Here is a 20,944-nt window from a genome sequence, read left to right as displayed (position 1 = left end):
ATATGTGCCCAGAAGTAGGATTGCTGGATCACATGTTAACTAGTAATTTTTAAATTAACTTCCATATTGTCCTTTAAAGTGGCTGCACCAATTGACATTCCCACCAACAGTGTAGGAGGGTGCCCTTTTCACCACATCCTCTGCAGCATTTATCATTTGTGGACTTTTTAATGATGGCCATTTGACTGGTAATAGGTGAAACCTCATAGTATTTTTGATTTGCATTTCCCTAATAATTAGTGATACTGAGCATTTTTTCATGTGCCTGTTAGCCATCTGTATGTCTTCCTTGGAGAAATGTCTATTTAGAAGAAATGCCTGTCTTCTCCCCATTTTTAAAAATATATTTTTATTTAAGTATAGTCAGTTTACAATGTTGTGTCAATTTCTGGTGTACATCACAATACTTCAATCATATAGGAACAACATATCTTCATTTTGATATTATTTTTAACTATAAGTTACTACAATATATGAATAGAGTTTTCTGTGCTATACAGTATAAACTTGTTTATCTATTTTATGCATAGTAATTAGTATCTGCAAATCTCAAACTCTAATTTATCCTTTTCCACATCCTTAACCACTTGGTAACCATAAGTTTGTTTACTATGTCTGTGAGTTTGTTTTGGTGTTGTAAATAAGTCTGTTTTGGTTTTGTAAATAAGTTTGCCTTTTTTTCTGATTCCACATTTAAGTGATATCATATGGAATTTTTCTTTCTTTCTGATTTACTTCACTTAGAATGGCATTTCCCAGGTTTATCCAAGTTGCTGCAAATTGCATTATTGTATTCTTTTTTATGACTGAGTAGTATTCTATTGTATAAATACACCACAACTTCTTACCAGTTATCTGTTAGTGGACATGTAGGTTGTTTCAATGTCTTGTCTATTGTAAATAGTGCTGCTATGAAAATTGGGGTGCATGTATCTTTTTGAATTAAGATTCCCTCTGGACATAAGCCCAGGAATGGGATTGCTGGATAAGATGGTAAGTGTATTTTTAGTCTTTTGAGGACTCTTCATACTGTTTTCCACAATGGCTGCACCAAACCACATTCCCATCAATGATATAGAGGATTCCTTTTCCTCCAAATCCTCTCCAGAATTTACTCTTTGTGGACTTTTGAATGATGACCATTCAGACTGTTGTCATGTGATACCTCACTGTACTTTCGACCTGCATTTCTCTGATTATTACTGATATTGAGCATTTTTTCATGTGCATTTTGGCCATTTGTATGTCTTTATTGGAGAATTGCTTGCTTAGGTCTTCTGCCCATTTATTAATTGGTTATGTTTTTTTCTTATGAAGTTGTATGAGCTGCTTAAATATTCTGGAGATTAAGCCCTTGTCAAATTCACCTTTTACAAATATTTTCTCCCATTCTGTAGGTTGTCTCTTTGTTTTGTTTATGGTTTACTTTGTTGTGACAAAACTTATAAGTTTAATTAGATAGGTCCCATTTGTTTATTTTTGCTTCTATTTCTATTGCTTGGGTAGAATATCCAGGAGAACATTACTGAGATTTATGTGGGATAATGTTTTGCCTATGATTTCTTCTAAGAGGTTTATAGTATCTTGTCTTATGTTTAAAGTTATAAGTCTTTTTGAATTTATTTTTGTGTATGGTATGAGGGAGTATTCTAACTTCATTGATTTACATGCAGCTGTCCAGTTTTCCCAATACCACTGGCAGAAGAGACTGTCTTTACTCCATTGTATGTTCTTGCCTCCTTTGTCAAAGATTAATTGACCAAAAGTTTGTGGAACTATTTCTGGGGTCTCTATGCTGTTCCATTGATCCATATGCCTGTTTTTGTTCCAGAACCATGCTGATATGATTAGTGTAGCTCTGTAGTATTGTCTGAAGCCTGGAAGGATTATTCCTCCAGGTTTGTTCTTTTTCTTCAGTAATGCTTAGGCAGCTCTGTGTCTATTTTGATTCCATATAAATTATAGTATGATGTGTTCTAGTTCTGTGAAAAATTTCCTGGGTAATTTGATAGGAATCACATTAAATCTGTAGATTGCTTTGGGTATATGGTCATTTTAACAATATTAATTTTTCCAATCCAAGAACATGGGATATCTTTCCATTTCTTTAAATCCTCTTTAATTTCCTTAGCATTTTGTAATTCTCCACATATAAGACTTTAACTTTCTTGGTCAGATTTATTCCTAAGTTTTGTTTCTTTTTTGATACAGTCTTAAAAGGAATTACTTCTTTACTTTCCTTTTCTGATATTTCATTGTTAGTGTAAAGACATGCCTCTGACTTATGGATGTTAATCTTGTATCCTGCTACCTTGCCAGTTTCTTTTATCAGCTCTAGTAGTCTTTGTGTGGAGCTTTTAGTGTTTTCTATATATAGTATTATGTCATCCATCTATAATGACAATTTTACCTCTTCTCTTCCAGTTTGGAACTGTTTTAGTTTTCTTGTCTAATTGCTATGGCTAGAACTTCCAATGCTATATTGAATAGAAGTGGTGAGACACGACATTCTTTTCTTGTTCCAGATTTTAGTGGGAGGGCTTTCAACTTTTCACCATTGAGTATTATACTGGCTGTAGTTTTGTCATAAGTAGCTTTTACTATGTTGAGATATGTTGCTCTACACCCAATTTGATAAGAGTTTTTATAATAAAAGGTTGTTGAATTTTATCAAATGCTGTTTCTGCATCTATTCAGATAAACATGTGATTTTTATCCTTTCTCTTGGTAATGTGGTGTACCACATGGATTCATTTATGTATCCTTTGTCCCTGGGATGAATCCAACTTGATCATGGTGTATGATCTTTTTTAAGTGTTGTTGGACTTTGCAACTTTTTATTGAGTATTTTTGTGTCTATATCCATCAAAGTCATTGGCCTATAGATTTCCTTTTTGTTAATGTCTTTGGCTTTGCTATCAGAGTAATGGTGGCTTCATAGAATGAACTTGGGAGTATACCTTCCTCTTTAATCTTTTGGAAGAGTTTGAGAAGAACTGGCATGAGCTCTTTGTATGTTTGATAGAATTCCTCAGTGACGCTATCTGGTCCTGAACTTTGGTTTGCAGGCAGTTTTTTAATTGTTGATGCTATTTCACTTCTACTGATTGGTCTGTTTGTATGATCTATTTCTTCTTGATGCAGTTTTGATGGATGTTTGATGGATGTATGTTTCTAGAAACTTCCATTTTTTCTAAATTGTCCAATTATTTGCCACATAGGTGTTCATAATATTCTCTTAGAATTGTTTGTATTTCTGTGGTGTTGGTTGTAATCTCACCATTCATTTCTTATTTTGTTTATTTGTGTGTGCTCTCTTTTCTTGGTGAGCTGGGCCAGAGGTTTGTCAATTTTTTTTAGTCTTTCATAAAACCTGCTCTTGCTTTGATTGATTTCTTCTATTGTTTCTTTAATCTATGTTTTATTTCTTTCCCCCCTGATCTTTAATATTTCTTTCCTTCTTGTACTTTGGGTTTTGTTTTTTCTTTTTTTTTTCTAATTATTTTAGGTGGTAGGTGAGGTTATTTATTTGAGTTTTGTTTTTTTGTTTGTTTGTTTGTCTGTTTGTTTAGGAAGATTTCTATCTCTTTGAACTTCCCTCTTAGGACTGCTATTGCGGCAAGATATAGATTTTGTCTGGTCGTATTTGTATTGTCATTTGTCTCAAGGTATTTTTAAATTTCTTCTTTGATTCCGTTGTTGACACATTGCTTTTTTACTAGCATGCTGTTTATTCTCCGTGCTGTCATTTTTTCTCATTTGTTTTCCTGTGGTTGATTTATAGTTTCCTGCTATTGTGGTCAGAGAAGATGATTGGAATAATTTCTATCTTCTTAATTTGTTTGAGGTTACTTTTGTGCCTGACTATGTGGTCTTTCCTAGGAAATGATCCAAGAGCACTTGAAAAAAAAAGTGTTTATTCTGTTTTGGAGGCATGAAATGTCCTACAGATATCAACCATTTCCAAATGTTCTAATGTATCATTTAGTATTTCCATTGCCTTATTGATTTTCTATCTGAAAGACCTGCCCAAAAATGTTGGTGTGGTGTTAAATTCTTCTACTATGACTGTATTCTTATTAACTTTTCCCTTCATGTCTGTTAGTATTTTTATATATATATATTTAAGTGCTCCTATATTGGGTGCATATATGTTAAGGAGTGTAATATTTTCATCTTGTATTGCTCCTGTGATCATTATATACTGTCCTTCTTTATCTCCCTTTGTGGCCTTAGTTTTAAAATCTATATTATCTGTTATAAGTATTGCTACTCCTGCTTTCATATCATTTCCATTTGCATAAAATATATTATTCCATCCTCTCAGTTTCTATTTTTCAAACTTTTTCTTATTATTGAGTTATAGTCATTTTACAATGGTGTGTCAAATTCCAGTGTACAGCACAATTTTTCAGTTATACTTGAACATACATACATTCATTGTCACATTCTCTTTCACTGTGAGCCACTGCAAGATCCTGTCTATATTTCCCCATGTTACATAGTACAATCTTGTTTATCTATGCTACATTTTGAAATCCCAGTCCCTTCCCACCCTTCATCCCCCTGGCAACCACACGTTTGTATTCTATGTCTATGAGTCTGTTTCTGTTTTGCATTTATGTTTTGTTGTGTTTTTTACATTCCGCATATGAGTGATCTCATATAGTATTTTTCTTTCTCTTTCTGGCTTACTTCACTTAGAATGACATTCTCCAGTAACATCTATGTTGCTGCAAATGACGTTATGTTGTAGATTTTTGTGGCTGAATAGTATTCCATTGTATAAATATATCACATCTTCTTTATCCAGTCATCTGTTGATGGACATTTAGGCTGTTTCCATGTCTTGATTATTGTAAATAGTGTTACTGTGAACACTGGTGTGCAGGTGTCATTTTGAAGTAGGGTTCCTCCTGGATATATGCCCAGGAGCAGGATTCCTGGGTCATATGATGTCTATTCCTAGTCTTTTGAGGAATCTCCATGCTGTTTTCCACAGTGGCTGCACCAAACTACATTCCCACCAGCAGTGCAGCAGGGTTCCCTTTTCTACACAACCTCTCCAGCATTTGTCATTTGTGGACTTTTGAATGATGGCCATTCTGACTGGTGTGTGGGGATACCTCATTGCAATTTAGATTTGCATTTCTCTGATAATTATTGATATTGAGTATTGTTTCATGTGCCTATGGATCATTTGTTATTCTTCCTTGGAGAATTGCTTGTTTAGGTCTTCTGCCTGTTTTTGGATTGGGTTGTTTGTTTTTTTCTTATTAAGTCATAAGAGCTGCTTATATATTTTGGAGATCAAGCCTTCATTGGTTTCATTTGCAAAAATTTTCTCCCATTCCATAGTTTGTCGTTTTGTTTTACTTCTGGTTTCCTTTGCTGTGCAGAAGCTTGTAAGTTTCATTAGGTCCCATTTGTTTATTCTTGCTTTTATTTCTTCTAGGAGAAAATTTTTGAAATGTATGTCAGAAAATGTTTTGCCTATGTTTTCCTCTAGGAGGTTTATTGTACCTTGTCTTATGTTTAAGTCTTTAATCCACTTTGAGTTGATTTTTGTATATGGTGTAAGGGAGTGTTCTAGCTTCATTGTTTTACATGCTGCTTTCCAGTTTTCCCAACACCATTTGCTGAAGAGACTGTCTTTATTCCATTGTATATTGTTGCCTCCTTTGTCGAAGATGAGTTGACCGAAAGTTTGTGGGTTCATTTCTGGGCTCTCCATTCTGTTCCATTGGTCTATATGTCTGTTTTGGTACCAATACCATGCTGTCTTGATGACTGTAGCTCTATAGTATTGTCTGAAGTCTGGGAGAGTTATTCCTCCAGCCTCTTTCTTTCTCTTCAGTAATGCTTTGGCAATTCTAGGTCTTTGATAGTTCCATATAAATTTTATTATGATTTGTTCTAGTTCTGTGAAATATGTCCTGGGTAATTGGATAGGGATTGCATTAAATCTGTAGATTGCCTTGGGCAGTGTGACCATTTTAACAATACTGATTCTTCCAAACCAAGAGCATGGAATATCTTTCCATTTTTTAAAGTCTTCTTTAATTTCCTTCATCAATGGTTTATAGTTTTCTGTGTATAATTCTTTCACCTCCTTGGTTAGATTTATTCCCAGATATTTTATTACTTTGGGTGCTATTTTAAAGGGGATTGTTCCTTTACTTTCTTTTTCTGTTGATTTATCGCTAGTGTTAAGAAATGAAACTGATTTTTGAACGTTAATTTTGTAACCTGCTACCTTGCTGAATTCTTCAATCAGCTCTAGTAGCTTTTGTGTGGACCTTTTAGGGTTTTCTATATATAGAAACATGTCATCAGCATATAATGACACTTTTACCTCTTCTTTTCCAATTTGGATCCCTTTTATTTCTTTCTCTTGCCTGACTGCTGTGGCTAGGACTTCCAGGACTATGTTGAATAGGAGGGGTGATAGTGGGCATCCTTGTCTTGTCCCAGATTTTAGTGGGAAGCTTTTGAGTTTTTCACCGTTGAGTACTATGCTGGCTGTAGGTTTGTCATATATAGCTTATATTATATTGATATATGTTCCCTCTATACCCACTTTTGCGAGAGTTTTTATCATAAATGGATGTTGAATTTTATCAAATGCTTTTTCTGCATCGATTGAGATGATCATGTGGTTTTTGTCCTTTCTCTTGTTGATGTGATGTATTACATTGATTGATTTGCATATGTTGAACCAGCCTTGTGTCCCTGGGATGAACCCCACTTGGTCATGATGTATAATCTTTTTTATGTGTTGTTGGATTCTATTTGCTAAAATGTTGGTGAGGATTTTGGCGTCTATGTTCATCAATGATATTGGCCTTTAATTCTCTTTTTTTGTAGTGTCTTTGCCTGGTTTTGGTATCAGGGTGATGGTGGCTTCATTGAATGAGTTTGGGAGTATTCCCTCCTTTTCAATCGTCTGGAAGAGTTTGAGAAGGACTGGTATGAGTTCTTCATTGTATGTTTGGTAGAATTCCCCTGTGAAGCCATCCGGTTCTGGACTTTTATTTGTAGGGAGTTTTTTAATTGCTATTTCTATTTCCTTTCTAGTGATTGGATTGTTCAAGTGTTTAGTTTCTTCTTGATTCAGTTTTGGTGGACAATATGTTTCCAGAAACTTGCCCAACTCCTCTAGGTTATCCAGTTTGTTTCCATATAGTTTTTCATAATATTCTCTTATGATATTCTGTATTTCTATTTTATTTGTTGTAATTTCTCCATTTTCCTTTCTTATTTTGCTAATTTGTGCTCTCTCTTTTTTCTTCTTTGTGAGTTTGGCCAGAGGTTTGTCGATTTTATTTACTGTTTCAAAAAACCAGCTTTTGGTTTGGTTGATTTTTTTCTATGGTCTTGTTAATCTCTATTGTATTTAATTCCTCTCTGATCTTTATTATTTCCTTCCTTCTGCTGCTTTTTGGGGCTTTTTGTTCTTCTTTTTCTAATTCATTCAAGTGGTGGGTTAATATGTTTATTTGCGATTGTTCTTATTTCCTGAGGAAGGCCTGTATCGCTATAAACTTCCCTCTTTGCATTGCCTTTGCTGTGTCCCATAGGTTTTGAGTGGTTGTGCTTTCATTATCATTTGTCTCAAGGTATTTTTTAATTTCAGTTTTGATTTCCTCATTGATCCATTATTTTTTCAATAACATATTGTTTAATCTCCATGCTTTCCTTGTTTTCTCCTTTGTTTCTCTGTTGTTGATTTCCAGTTTCATGGCATTGTGGTCAGTAAAGATGCTTGAGATAATTTCTATCTTCTTAAAATTGTTGAGTTTTTTTTTTGTGTCCAAGTATATAATCGATCCTGGAAAATGTTCCATGTGCACTTGAAAAGAATGTATATCCTATTTTTGGGGGGTGTAATGCTCTGAAAATATCCACCAAATCTAGTTTTTCTATTGTAGTATTTAATTTCTCTGTTGCCTTATTTATTTTCTGTCTGGAAGATCTGTCTAGTGATGTTAATGCAGTGTGAAAATCTCCAACTATGATTGTATTCCCATCAATATCCCCCTTTATCTCTGTTAGTAATTCTTGTATGTACTTAGGTGCTCCTATATTGGGTGCATATATATTAACAAGTGTAATATCTTCATCTTGTATCACTCCTTTAATCATTATAAAATGTCCTTCTTTATCTTTCTTTATGGCCCTTGTTTTAAAGTCTATTTTGTCTGAAATTAGTACTGCAACACCTGCTTTTTTGGTTTTTCCATTTGCATGGAATATCCTTTTCCATCCTTCCACTCTCAATCTATATCTGTCCTTCTCCCTAAAGTGGGTCTTTTGTATGCAGCATATTGAAGGTTCTTGCTTTATTATCCAGTCTGCCACTCTATGTCTTTTGACTGGAGCATTTAGTCCATTTACATTCACAGTAATTAATGATAGATGTGTGTTTATTGCCATTTTGAACTTATCTTTGCAGTTGAATTGGTATATCCTCTTTGTTCCTTTCTTCTTCCTTTTGTGGGTTGGTAATTTTCCTTTGTATTATCATGGATTTTATTTGATTTTTGTGACTCCCTTGTAAATTTTTGACTTGTCGTTACCCTTTTTTGTAAATCTATTAACCCATTACTATAACTGTTTTTATTAAACTGATAGTAACATGATCTCAAACCCATCCTACTGTTAAAAAAATTTAAAAAAAGAAAGAAAAAAATATTCTATATTTCCCTGCCTCCCTCTCACACTCTCAGTGATTTGTATGTCTTCTTTTATAATTTCATGTTTTCTTTATTTGTAATTCATGAGTTATCACCTTTCCAGTTGTGAGTTTCTCATTTCTGTAGCATCCTGCTGCTTTCCTATTTAGAATAGCCCTTTCAATATTTTTTTAGCATGGATTTAGTGTTGCTAAACTCCTGTAGCTTTTTTTTGTCTGTGAAATTCTTTATTTCTCCTTCTATCCTAATGGATAGCCTTGCTGGATAAAGTATCCTAGGCTGCATCTTTTTTTCTTTCAGAGCTTTCAATATATCTTACTACTCCCTTCTGGCCTGTAGTGTTTGTGTAGAGAAACCAGCTGAGAGCATTATGAGGGTCCCCTTGTAACTTACGCTTTGCTTTTCTCTTGCTGCCTTTGGAATCATTTCTTTATCCTTGACTCTGGCCATTTTGATTATGATATGTCTTGGTGTGGGTCTATTTGGATTCTTCCTGTTTGGGACCCTCTGAGCTTCCTGTACTTGGATATGATTCCTTCTTTAAGTTTGGGAAGTTTTTAGTCATGATTTCTTCGAAAACCTTTTCAATCCCCTTTGATTCTTCTTCCCCTTCTGGGACCCCTATTATGCAAAGATTGGGACGCTTTATATTATCCCATATGTCCCTTATGCTATTTTCATTATTTTTTATTTGCTTATCTTGTAGTTCTTCTGAATGGGTGCTTTCTATTGCCCTGTCTTCTAGATCACTAGTTCGTTCCTCTGCATTATCTAGTCGGCTTTGCACAGCTATTAGAGCATTCCTCATCTCTGTCAATGAGTTTACCCATTCTACTTGGCTCTTCTTTATAGCTTCAATTTCATTTTTGACATATTTTATATCTCTAAACACTATCTCTTTCAATTCCTTCAGCAATTTGATCACTCCTTTTTTTAAATCTTGATCTAGTAGGCTATCGATGTCTATTTCATTGATCTTTCTTTCAGGGGATTTCTCTTGTTCTTTTAATTGGGAAAGGTTTCTCTGCTTCTTCGTCTTGCTCATACCTCTCTGGCCCTGTGGTTTATGGAGTATCAGTTGTCTATTTTGAATCTTAAGGATTTTATCTATCTAATGCGTATTTAGGAATAGAACTTAGGAAAAAAAGAAAAAATAAGAGAGAGAATTTTAAAAGAAGGGAGAAAGAGGGTTTGAAAACAGTGTATAATGAATAATAGAAGAGCGAGTTGAAGCAGAGTATTAATCGCGTTGAGACTTCCTTTTAAAACCTTTAAAAAAGGTGGGGTAGATGAATAGATGTATTTGAAACCTGTGTCTAATCAATAACAGGACATCAAAACCCAAGAGAAATAGAAATGAATTAAGAAGTAAGAATTAAGAGAGTAATAGAAAATAGAACAGGTAAAAACAGATTTAAAAAAAAGGGGGGGTTGTCGGTGTTCTCCTGGAGTCTGTGTGCTTTTAATGTGAAGTCTTTCTGTCTTCGTCCTGTTTTGGAAGCTCAGCTTGTTGTTTTCAGAGGCCCTCCGTCGGTGCCCTATTCTGTGCTGCTCCCAGCACCTGTCGGCAAGCAGATCGCGCCTCCGCCTAACACGGGGTCAGGTGCAGCTCTCCTCTGCTGTGGGTGGGCGGGTCACTGCCCCTCCTCATGCCGCAGTCAGATGTTGCAGACTGGCCAGGTAGGAGGGCGGGGTCGTGCCCCCTCCCAGCACCTCGGTCAGGGGCTGTGTTCCTGCCTGACAGGCGGGGGGCCGCTCTCCGTCTACCTGCGCCGCCCTGGTCGGCGCTCCGCAGGTGGGCTCGGGAAGACCCAGGGACAGCCTTGTCCCTGCTCCGAGCAAAAACCCAGCTCCTTGGTTGTCTTTGTGCAGCAAGTTCCCTGAGGGACCAGGGTGGAAGGATCCTATCTGCCCCGGGCTGTAGGTCCGTCTCAGTCTGGCCTTTGAGGCTGCTATGTCCTTCGGTGCGGGTGCAGGTTTCGCCCCCGCCCCCGCCTGGGTGCTCAGCGCCGGGGGATATGGCGGCTGTGCCTGAGCCCCGCCTCTCTTCCCCTGAAAAGTTTCCGTGGGTTTTCAGAGATGGGGGTATGCACCCTTCCCCCGAGAGCACATCAACCTTGCTGTTATGGAGGGCCCAGTTTGTTCTGCCCTGTGCACCCACAGCCACGGCGCGCAGCCCCTTGTAGTCCCCCGGGGCTGCCTCCGTGCAGCCGTCCCCGTCCTCCGCCCGGCTTGTGCAGCCTGGCCCTGCCTACCGCTGCCGGCCCGCGTCTCAGGCTGGGTGTCGGGGGGACGCTCTGTGCCCGTTTAACTTAGTTCTGTCAGACCAGGGCTGCTCTGTACAGATCCGAGCCTCGGAGGCTCCCCCTCCGTCCCGCTGGCCTCTCAGTTGGAGAGGGGAGACCCAGCGAGCGAGCGCCAGTCCTCCTTTGCTGCTCCCTCCCCGCAGGACCCGTCCTGCACTGCTTTGCCTTTTGTTCTTTCTTTTTTCCTTTTCTCCTACCACATTTTTTGGTGTCTTTATCTTTTGAAGAGGGCGATGTTCTGTCAGAATTCCGTAGGTGCTCTGGTTGGCTGAGTGGGTCTGTAGATGTGGGTCTTGGTGTATTTGTGGGAGAGGGTGACTTACGAGCGTCCTTCTACTCCACCATCTTCTTTGTCTCTCCGAGTTGTACTCATTTTATAATATTGTGTCAAATTACAGTGTAGAGCATAATTTTTCTGGTATACATGAACATACATACATTCATTGCCTCTTTCTTTTGCTGTGAGCCACCACAAGATCCTGTCTATGTTTCCCTGTGGTACACAGTACGATCTTGTTTATCTATTCTACATTTCAAAATCCCAATCTGTCCCTTCCCACCCCCGTCCCCCTGGCAAACACCAGTTTGTATTCTGTGTCTATGAGTCTGTTTCTGTTTTTTACTTTATTTTATTTTTTTAGATTGCACATATGAGCGATCTCATATGGTACTTTTCTCTCTCTTTGTAGCTTACTTCACTTAGGATGATGACATTCTCCAGGAACATCCATGTTGCTGCAAATGGCGTCATGTTGTTGGTTTTTATGGCTGAATAGTATTGCATTGCATAAATATAGCACATCTTATTTATCCAGTCATCTGTTGATGGTGATTTTTTTTACTTGAAAAAGCATTTTTGCTATTTGAAAGGGAAATCCAGACGGATTGAACATGAGGTGTACAAAATAAGGTCCTTTTAGTAACTATGTGCATAATCTCAGGGTAAGCACTGCTGTTTTATGTGTGAAACCAGAGCCAGAAGGGAGATGCTTAGCTCTTCCTGTGGCAAAACAAAACCAAACAAAAACAGAAAACAAAAAAAAGAAAAGCCAAGAAAGACGTCTGAAAAGACAAACCACAACATGGAAAAGCATCCCTTATGACCCAAGGTCTGAGAAAGATTTCAAATTCCTGTGGTGAAAAGATCTCTTGAAACTCAGTTTTCTAAAAGGAAACAGAACAAACACAGGCAATTCCAATGAGAGGCAGTGCAGGTGGCCAGTGTCTGTTAGAGATGCTTGGCCTCTCAGGCGAGGACACACGCAGTTGCACACACTATGGAGACAGCACTGGTCCCCAGCACGCTGGCAGCTCTCAGCGTGGTGACAACCAGCTCTGGTGACAATGTGAGGAGGCAGAGGCCCCAGCAGATCCCCTGGAGGTGAGAGTCAGTGGACACTCCTCTCTGGGAGAACAGTGTGCAGGATGCATGAAAGTGCCATAGTTTGATCCCTTCCCCAGCAGTGCTGATCCTTAGAGTTGATCACACCAAAGCTCTTGCACAACTTTCAATGATGTTTTTTGTTCAGTAATATGAATTTAAAATAATCAGTTTGTTATTAAGGTGTCTTTAGAAGTGATGTACCCTTGGCCCTATCAATCCACACACGTAAGTACATACACGCGTATATATATACACACACATATATATGTACACACATACATTTATATATATAAACACATATATAAGGGAAAGAGAGACTGAAACACAGAGAGGCAGAAAGGGAGAAAAGACAGACAAACAGACACTGAGAGAGAGAGAGAGAGAGAGAATGAACACTGGAGATGAGAATGAGTAAATGTCTTACAATTTTCATAAGTCAGTCTACTTGTCAGAATCCGGTCACAGTGTCCATCCACCATGGAGAGGTGGGTGTGGGGATTACACTAAGATGTGTGATCAGAAGGCAAAGAAGCAGGGAGCCATTGTGGGGCAGCCCACCACAGAGGCCAAGATGGGACACTGGGCCTGAATGTGAACATAACAGGAGGACCTAGAAGGCTGTATGCCAGTAGCAGATGAAGTGAGAATTGTATTTAAAGTAAACCCGCCCACAGGGAGCTGGTGAAGCAGGCAACAAGGAGTGTGATTTTCTGTAGGCCCAGGCCTGTGTGGGGAGTGTTCTACACTGCACCAGCCCTCTATTTAACCCTCCCTTTTCTGAGCCTGTGCATGAGCTTCCTGTGATGCCAGCACAAGGATTTACAGGTGCTGTAGGGGTTTAGGGTTCTATAGACATGAAGGCTTCCCTAGGGAGCAGAGGCAAGAATGAGCCCCACAGTGCAGATGGGGGATTGGGGAGGCCCTGAGAGGCACATGGCTTGTCCAGGGTCACAGCACTGCTGAGAAGAGGGAACCAGGTCTGAACCCAGCTGTGTCCTCAGAGCTGGGGCCCTGGCTGCACCAAAGCCTCCCCAGGGCTCTGGGGTGTTCTGAGTTGCTGTCACTGTGTGTGGACATGGCATGGGGGTGGGAGACGTGCAATCAGCAGCCCAGAAAGGCCCTTGGGGAGCTTTGCGTGTGGAGGAAGCTTGGGTAAGGGGACCCCAGGATGTGACCTCACTTCCCTGGCAATAGAGCCCAACAGAACTTGGAACCTAGGTAACCAGGCTCCCACTTTCTAGAGAAGCTCCCTACCCAGCTCACTCGGTTGGAAGTGCTCAAACATGTCCTGTCGTGTCCCAATGTCCCAAGGCCCTGGCCTCAGGAAAGCACCAGTGAGGGCCTTTACCGACGCTGCAGACGTTGGGTCAGGTCTCACTCCGGGCGCCTTTTGCCCTTTACCCTGAGGGACCCAAAGGTAACACAGGGAGGCCCAGGGCAGACAGCCAGTTGGATCCCAGCCAGGTAGACCTACGTCCCCTTCCTGGACTGTGGAGGTGGGGTGGTCATGTGGGGAGATCTGCCTCAAGCAAGAGCAGGCTGAGACAGGGTCAGAGGCCTGGCGGGCCAGGCACGTCCACAACCCGGGTCAAAGCTGGCCGGCTGGGACATGGAGACCCGGGGTAGGGCCCTTCTGCCTGAGGTGAAGCCCAAGCCCTCTGGGTGTGTCTTCTCTCCCGGGTGACTGTGTGAGCACACCAAGCACTAAGTGTCTTATCTGGCAGCAGAGGGTTGAGTGGGCAGAAGAGGCAGTGATGCTGGCCAGGCAGGGCTCTGAGATCTCCGGGCCAGGCCAGCTGTTGGTCACTGTCATTGCAGAGCCCCACACCGCAGATCGGACAGGAGCTGGTAAGCGAGAACACCCACTCCACCTCCTTGAGTGAGAGGCTGGTATGCCACACTGCCGAGGGCCAGCACAGGCTCTGGGTGAGTGTGGACACAAAGGGATCTCCCAAACCAGGGCCCAGAGATGAATGGTGAAGGCTTCCTGCCCAGACACCACCCAGGCCAGTCCCCAGGGTCCTACCTGGCAATGAGGGGCAGCTCAGCACACATGGCTTCAACCTGGAGTACAAGCCAACCTTCCTGTGAGTCAGCTGGATGGCCTGAAGCCCACCTAGGCAGATCCTGAAGGTGAGAAGGGCAGTGGGGATATGCCAGTGTGTAAGCGGGTGTGAGGACTGGCTCACACAGTGAGGATTCCGGGACCAGAGCAAATATTGGCCTCAGACCACCCATCTAGTGGAATGTAGTCACAGAACATATCCTGTTGGGGGTTTCTGGGTAGGGCTTGCCTATAAAGCTCTGGGACGATTTCTGTCCTTGAAAATGTACATGGAAAGGGAGGCATGTGGGTAAAGTTTTCCTCTCTCACAGCTGTAGAACATCCATAAGACTTAAATCTCTCTTCATTTCCTACAGATACATAACCACAGGAGATAGTAGAAGGAGAAGACACCAGGGACAAAAGAAAGGAAGTACCTGATCCATCAGGAGATGCAGAGCGAGAGGAGAAAACACCACTCCGGCAGAGAAACTGCATCTGCTCCTGCAGGAGACCAAGGACTGGGCCCCAATCCACCAACCCTGTAGTGATACCTGAGGCTGCACCTGAGAAAAATAAAGAGCCATGTCACACTCCATCAGTCCTACAGGGAGACCCTGAGCCTGCTTCTGTGGCTCCTCCTGCACCTACACCTGCACCTCTAGACAACCCAGAGCCAATTCAGGCATCACCACCCCCACAGGCTGAGCTCTGCAACCACCAGCACTGTCATCTCCTAATTCTCAAAATCAACCCACTTCCCGACAGGAAGTTAACTTCCCTTCTCTGGTATGGTTTTCATTTGTTTTTGTTTTTTTTTTCCCTGTAATTTCATTGTATTATTTCATGTCATTTACAGCATCATCTTTTTGTAAGTTTTAAGTTTATAATAATAAAATCTAGGTTTTTTTTCCATTTTGAATTTTGCAATTCAGGAGCATAAAGTGCATTCACAGTTCTGTGCGAACATCACTACTGTTTGGTTTCAGACTATTTCTTTCCTCAAAATAAAGCCCTGTATCCAAAACACACACTCCCCTTCCTCCGTCCCCCAGGTCCTGACCAGCCCTAATCCCATTTCTCTCTCTGTACTTATATATTCATGATGTTCCCTACCGGTGACGTCATACAAAACGTAGCTGTTTGTGTTTGCCTACATATTTTAACCAGGGAATGGTGAATTTTTCTTTTGGTTGCTTTATTTGAAATAGCATTTTAGTCATTTAAAAGGGCAATCCATGTGGATTAAAGATGAGGTATACACAGTGAAGCTGTTATAGTAACTATGTACCTAATCTCAGGATAGGTACTGCAGTTCTACGTATGAAACCAGAGTCAGAGGGAAGATGCTTAGTTCTTTCTGTGAGAAAACAGAACCAAAGAAAACCAACCAACAAACAAAAGCCAAGAAAGACAGCTGAGAAGACAAACCAAAACCTAGAAAACTCATTTCTCATAACCCAAGTTTGGAGAAAGTTTCACATCCCGGTGGTCAAAAAACATCTCAAAACCCGGTGTTCTAAATAGAAATAGAACAAACACATGCAATTCCACCGAGAGGCATTGCAGGTGGCCAGTGTATGTTAAAGATGCTCGGCTTCTGAGGTGAGGACACGTGCAGACATACGCACTCTGGAGACAGCATTGGTCACCATCACACAGTCAGGTTTTCAGCCTGGTGATTACCAGCTGTAGTGAAAACATGAGGAGGCTGAGGCCCCAGTAGATATCCTGGAGGGAAGAGTGAGCTGACACTTCTCTCTGGGAGAATGGTGTGCAGGATGCATGAAAGTTCAACAGGTGCATCCCTTTCCCAGCAGTGCTGATCCTAATTGTTGATTCCACTAAAATGTTTGCACAACTTTTCAAAGATGTGTTTTTAAAGATATCTATCAGAGTCCTGGGTAAATTAGTAGGAAATTGGAAGCCACACTAATCTTCATGTAGAGTGGATGGAATCCATCAGTTCTAGTTCACAAGGACACATGAATACTGTACAGCTGGAAAAGTGAGTGCTAGGTCTCTGCGTGATGTCAGGGCAGCCCTCATGTTGGATGGTTGTGAATCCACTATTTGCATCCGGGATACCATCTCTATGATCAAATGTGTGAAGTCTTCATAGAAGTAATTGTATCCTGTGGTGTGTGAAAAAGAGAGAGAGACTGAAAGAGACAGAATGAGACAGAGACCAAGTCATTCAAACCAGAATGAAAGACTTGCACAAAACCATTCATGAGGGTCACTTTGGGGGATGTTTGCAAATTTATACCCTTTTCCTTTAGGTGATACTTCCATCTTTTTAAATGTGTCAGTATTTCATGAGTAGTTTTAAAGCATTAACATAATATGTTAATTGGAATTCATTCATTAGTCATCTATAGAGTAATTAAATTGTCTTTCTACTTTAAAATATTTGTCCTAAGTAAAATAAGCATTTATGAGAGTAGAATGATATATTCTAAAGAATTAAGAATTAGGTAAAGAACAAAACTTCGATTACTCAGTCGCAGGTCAGCTAGGTGGTAGCACAAGACAGATTGGGGCATGTTTCTTCAGGAGGTTGTGTATGTTCTGAACCAGCATCCAATATAGGTAAGGGAAAATACAAGGGTTATACACTGAAAATTAGAAAAGCTTGCATATAGTAAGGAAGACCTAGCCTTATTTTGAAATTGAGAAGAGCCCAGATGGCTGAGTAGAGAGACTCATACCTCGCCCTCTCCCACAAATACCAGAATTACATCTACAAACACATTGAATAGCACACATCTACTGAACTTTGGCAGAATGTCTCTCATTTCAAAATACAGGAAGATTTATATAAAATCTGGTTTAAAAAAATGAGAAATTAAAAATTTGGTGCAGGACCAATCCTGCAGTGATGAAGTGTCATAGGAAGAAAGGCACCCTCACACTGGGGTGTCCCCTCTCCAGCCGGGAGGACAGAGTGGACAGAAGAGCTTCGAAAATTTGGAGGAGTAAGTGGCAAGAGCGTGGCAGACAGAACTTAGGAAAACTGACACGGAGAATCCCTGCGTCCCTGTCCCTATATGCTAGCTGGCAGGGACAAGCTGGGACTGGCTGTTGGAGATCAATGAGGAACTCAGGTAGAGGGCTGGGTCCCACTGCACACAGGAAGCCTCGGGGTACTGGAAGAAGGACTGAGCTCTGGATGGGGTGTGTGTGGAACAAAACAGATTGGGGATCCCATAAGAAATACCATTGTTGGTGTATGTAGAAGGTAGGGGTGCAAAACTGCCGTTCCAGAGCTGCTTTGTCTTCTTGGCTCCATTGTTAATGTGTTTTCATGAGAAGAGAAATTGGACTTGGTCATAGCAAACACTGCTGCACAAAGGCAGGGCTGAAAGCTCAGTTCATATCCAGTGGCCCTTAAATTTCATACTGAGATTGAGATTTGTTTACAGCCCCCGGCAGAGAGGGAGAATATTCTCTCTCTGGACAATTTGTGGCCATGCTCCTCTGTGAGTTATAGGCAGTGAAGAGAGTTCTCACACAGGATGGAGGCCAATATGGGTCTCTAAAACAGGAAAGTGTACGTCATCAAATAGGAGGAGGAGCTGGAATCGGTGTAGAAATTGAGTGGGCTTACAGATTAATGTGTGTGAATGACTAAACTTGCTATACAACGCCTTCCCTCCCTGTTTCCCTCCTCCCCTTCCCACCCCCCCCCCCGCCGCCGGGAACCCGGGATCTCGTCCTGGTCGCTCTGGGCCACCCGCCGGCGTGTCCGTGTGATCTCCCCCGCCCGGGGAATCGCGTGGGGAGCGCGTCCCCTTCGCGGCAGCCGCCCGCCCGGCCGGCCGTGTCTTGCCAAACCCCGGCTCCCTCCGTCCTCCCCGCCCTGATCTGCTGCCGGGGTGGGTCGCGTCGCGTCGCGTCGCCTCATGCCGCCGTGCCGTGCCGTGCCGTGACGAGGGTGAGCGGGCTCCGAGGCGGACGCCACGGGGTCGCGCCGGCCGGCCGCCCGGCGCCTCAGCCCGGGACGGTCTCGGGCGTTTGGGCGGCCGGCGGTCGGGATCGGTTCCGGGGACGTTGGCGACGGCTGTCGGGCGCCATCTGGCTGCCGCTCTTGAGATCGTCCCTCTTCTCCCGAGCGTCGGCGACCTCGGCAAGGGATGGGGCTCGGCGGCGGGGCCCGAGGCAGACTTCGGGGAGGCTGGCGACACCGGCGGTGACAGTCCCCGTGGCGCTGAGCCGCGGGCGCGTCCTGCTCTCGGCGCAGATTGGACTCGCAGGCTGATGAGGGGGTGACTGTCGCCGCGCTCCCGGGATCTCGTGTGTAGGGGGAGGCCGTGTGGCCTGGCCTGGTCGACCAGCATCCGCCTGTGCCCCTGCAGCCGCGGGGACCGACCCGAGCCGATCGGACACGGCCTGCGCCGTGCCGCCGCGGGGGAAAGGGACGGGGTGTCCCGCGCCCGGGCCGCCGGCGGCTAGGTGGTCCGGCCCTCGTCTGTGTCCCTTGGACGACTGCTCCCGAGGCGAGGAGCGGCCCGGGCCCAGTGCGGTGAGGCCGGGGACGGGCGCGCTGGGGTTCCCGGTCGTCGGAGGCGCCTCCTTGGATGAAATGTTTTCTGAGTCCCGATGGACCCGGAGACGTGGCTGGGCCGGCCCCTGTTGGCGCGGGAGGCCAGGGAGGGCGCCCCCCGGCCCGTAAGCCTGCCCGCGTGGGTTCCGGTGGCATTTGAGGGACCGAGACTTCATCCGGACTCGGGGACCGGCACGGGGGCGTCCTGCGAGGGATGTGGGGGAGGCAGGCTTTCCCCGGCCCGGTGCTCGGGAGCGGTCCCTCGTGGGGGGCCCTCTCCTCGGAGGCGCCTCTGTGGCATCTCCCCGAGTCCCCGGCCACGCGGGCGAGAAACGGGCAGGGCGCCCCCGGCCCGATCCCGTCTCCCTCTCGTCCCTTCCCATTCCCACTGCTCCTCCTCAACCCCTCCCCCTCCCCCTCCCCCCCCCGGTCGATCAGATGGCCCCCGAGAGCTTCGGGGCTGCCATTTATGGGGGTAGGGCTGGGGGCAGGTGGCCGGACCGAGGTCCCGGGGCCCCCCCTGCAAATCGTGGACCCGACCCGTTTCCGGGCGCTGTCATTTTTCCTTTCGTGTTGGGCATTTTCTGCCAGCAGATAGGTGCTGACACGGTCTTTCTCGGTGTCTGTCACCGAGTGTTGGGTCTCCGGACGCGTGTGGGGCTCTTGGGCTTTGTCTCTGCGTGAGCCCTGGCCTGGTAGAAGCTGACTCTGCTTCTGACACTTGAGCCGCCCGCTCGGGCCTGCGCGCCGGCTCTCGTGTGTGCGTCCGGCTGACGTGGCCCGTGGTGCCGCCTCCGGTCTCTGGTGGCCCGAGGGCGGTGGGGTGAGGTGGCGGCGTGGGTCTTTTACCCCGTGCGCTCCCTGCCGCAGGCACCCGGTGGTGGCCGGCACGACCCCACCCTCCCAGGCTCCGTGCCGCGTGTCAGGCATTCTCCGCCTGGGGTCGTTGGCCACTCTCCTCGTAGAGGAACGAGGAGTGGGTGGCGCCTGGCGAGGCTGAAGCAGGCCCCCCCTCTGGTGGTTGTCCTCGCCGGGCCCTCCCTTCTGGCTCTGGGGCTTCCCTGCCCCATGGCTCGCTCGCTCGCTCGCTCACCTGACCGATGTGGTGACGTCATGCTCTCCCGGGCCGGGCCTAAGCCGCGCCAGACGAGGGACGGGACGTTCATGGTGAACGTGGCCTCTCTTCTCGTTCTGCCTGCGGGCCCCTCGCCTCTCCTCCACCGCCCGTGGGTGGCGGGGGCAAGGAAGGGGTGCGGACTCCGGCCCGACCTCGGTCTCCCGTGCCTCGTGGTGTCGGCGGGGCCGGGGTCTTGTGACGCGGCAGACACCTCTCGCCTCCTCGCCTGCTCGGCGTCTTGTCTCGCGAGCGGCCCTCCCCCGCGGTGGGGGAGGGCTGCCCCCGCCGCCACGCCACGTATCCCCTCGCCGGGGTGCGAGCGTGTCTCGCCTTGGCCCTCTGTGGTGCCCCTGGAGCGCTCCAGGTTGTCCCTCAGGTGCCCGAGGCCGAGCGGTGGCATCGCTTCCCGTCCCCAGCGTGTCCTCTCGGGTAACCCCTGCGGTGGTCGTGTGTGCCGAGCCACTCTCTTGAGCAGTGGGGGAGGGGTCGAGACGGTAAGCGAGGCGTGGCCCCGCTCCCCACCCTCGGTTGGGGCCGGGGCCGCCTCCTGGTCGTCGTCCTCACCCTGTACGGGGGGGACTGACGTGGCCGGGCGCACGCCGGGTGGGTCCCCCCCTCTGCGGGGCTCGCGCCCGGGCGTGGGAGCGGACGTGGTGGGGCCGGGTGATGTGCCGGTGGGGGCGGGCGCCTGTCTCGTCCCCACGCGGCCTTGGGTGCGTCTCCTCGCGAGGCGGCACGGGCTTTCCCCGGCCCCGACCGCGAACGCTCGCTTTTCGGCCCGCTGCTTACCCCTACCGCAGGCCCCTCCTGCCCAGCCGAGCGCTGACGTCCGCCTCGGTGGACTTCCGTAG

General features: G+C 45.0%; 1 long non-coding RNA gene across 4 annotated transcripts in view; it reads left to right on the top strand.

Moving 5' to 3' along the window:
- LOC140694196 (uncharacterized) overlaps positions 1–15,264 on the top strand; it is a 36,144-nt gene extending 20,880 nt beyond the window's left edge. For all 4 annotated transcript variants that reach the window (XR_012069946.1, XR_012069947.1, XR_012069944.1 and 1 more), the window contains 2 exons: positions 11,692–14,519; positions 14,808–15,264. This is a non-coding gene — a long non-coding RNA (uncharacterized lncRNA). The remainder of the gene's footprint in view (positions 1–11,691; positions 14,520–14,807) is intronic.
- The last annotated feature ends 5,680 nt before the right edge of the window (positions 15,265–20,944 follow it).

The sequence above is a fragment of the Vicugna pacos genome, unplaced genomic scaffold (assembly GCF_048564905.1).
Source record: "Vicugna pacos unplaced genomic scaffold, VicPac4 scaffold_20, whole genome shotgun sequence".
Lineage (NCBI taxonomy): Eukaryota > Metazoa > Chordata > Mammalia > Artiodactyla > Camelidae > Vicugna > Vicugna pacos.
Note: the sequence above shows the minus strand (reverse complement) of the source record. Positions and strands in the feature narration are given on the sequence as shown.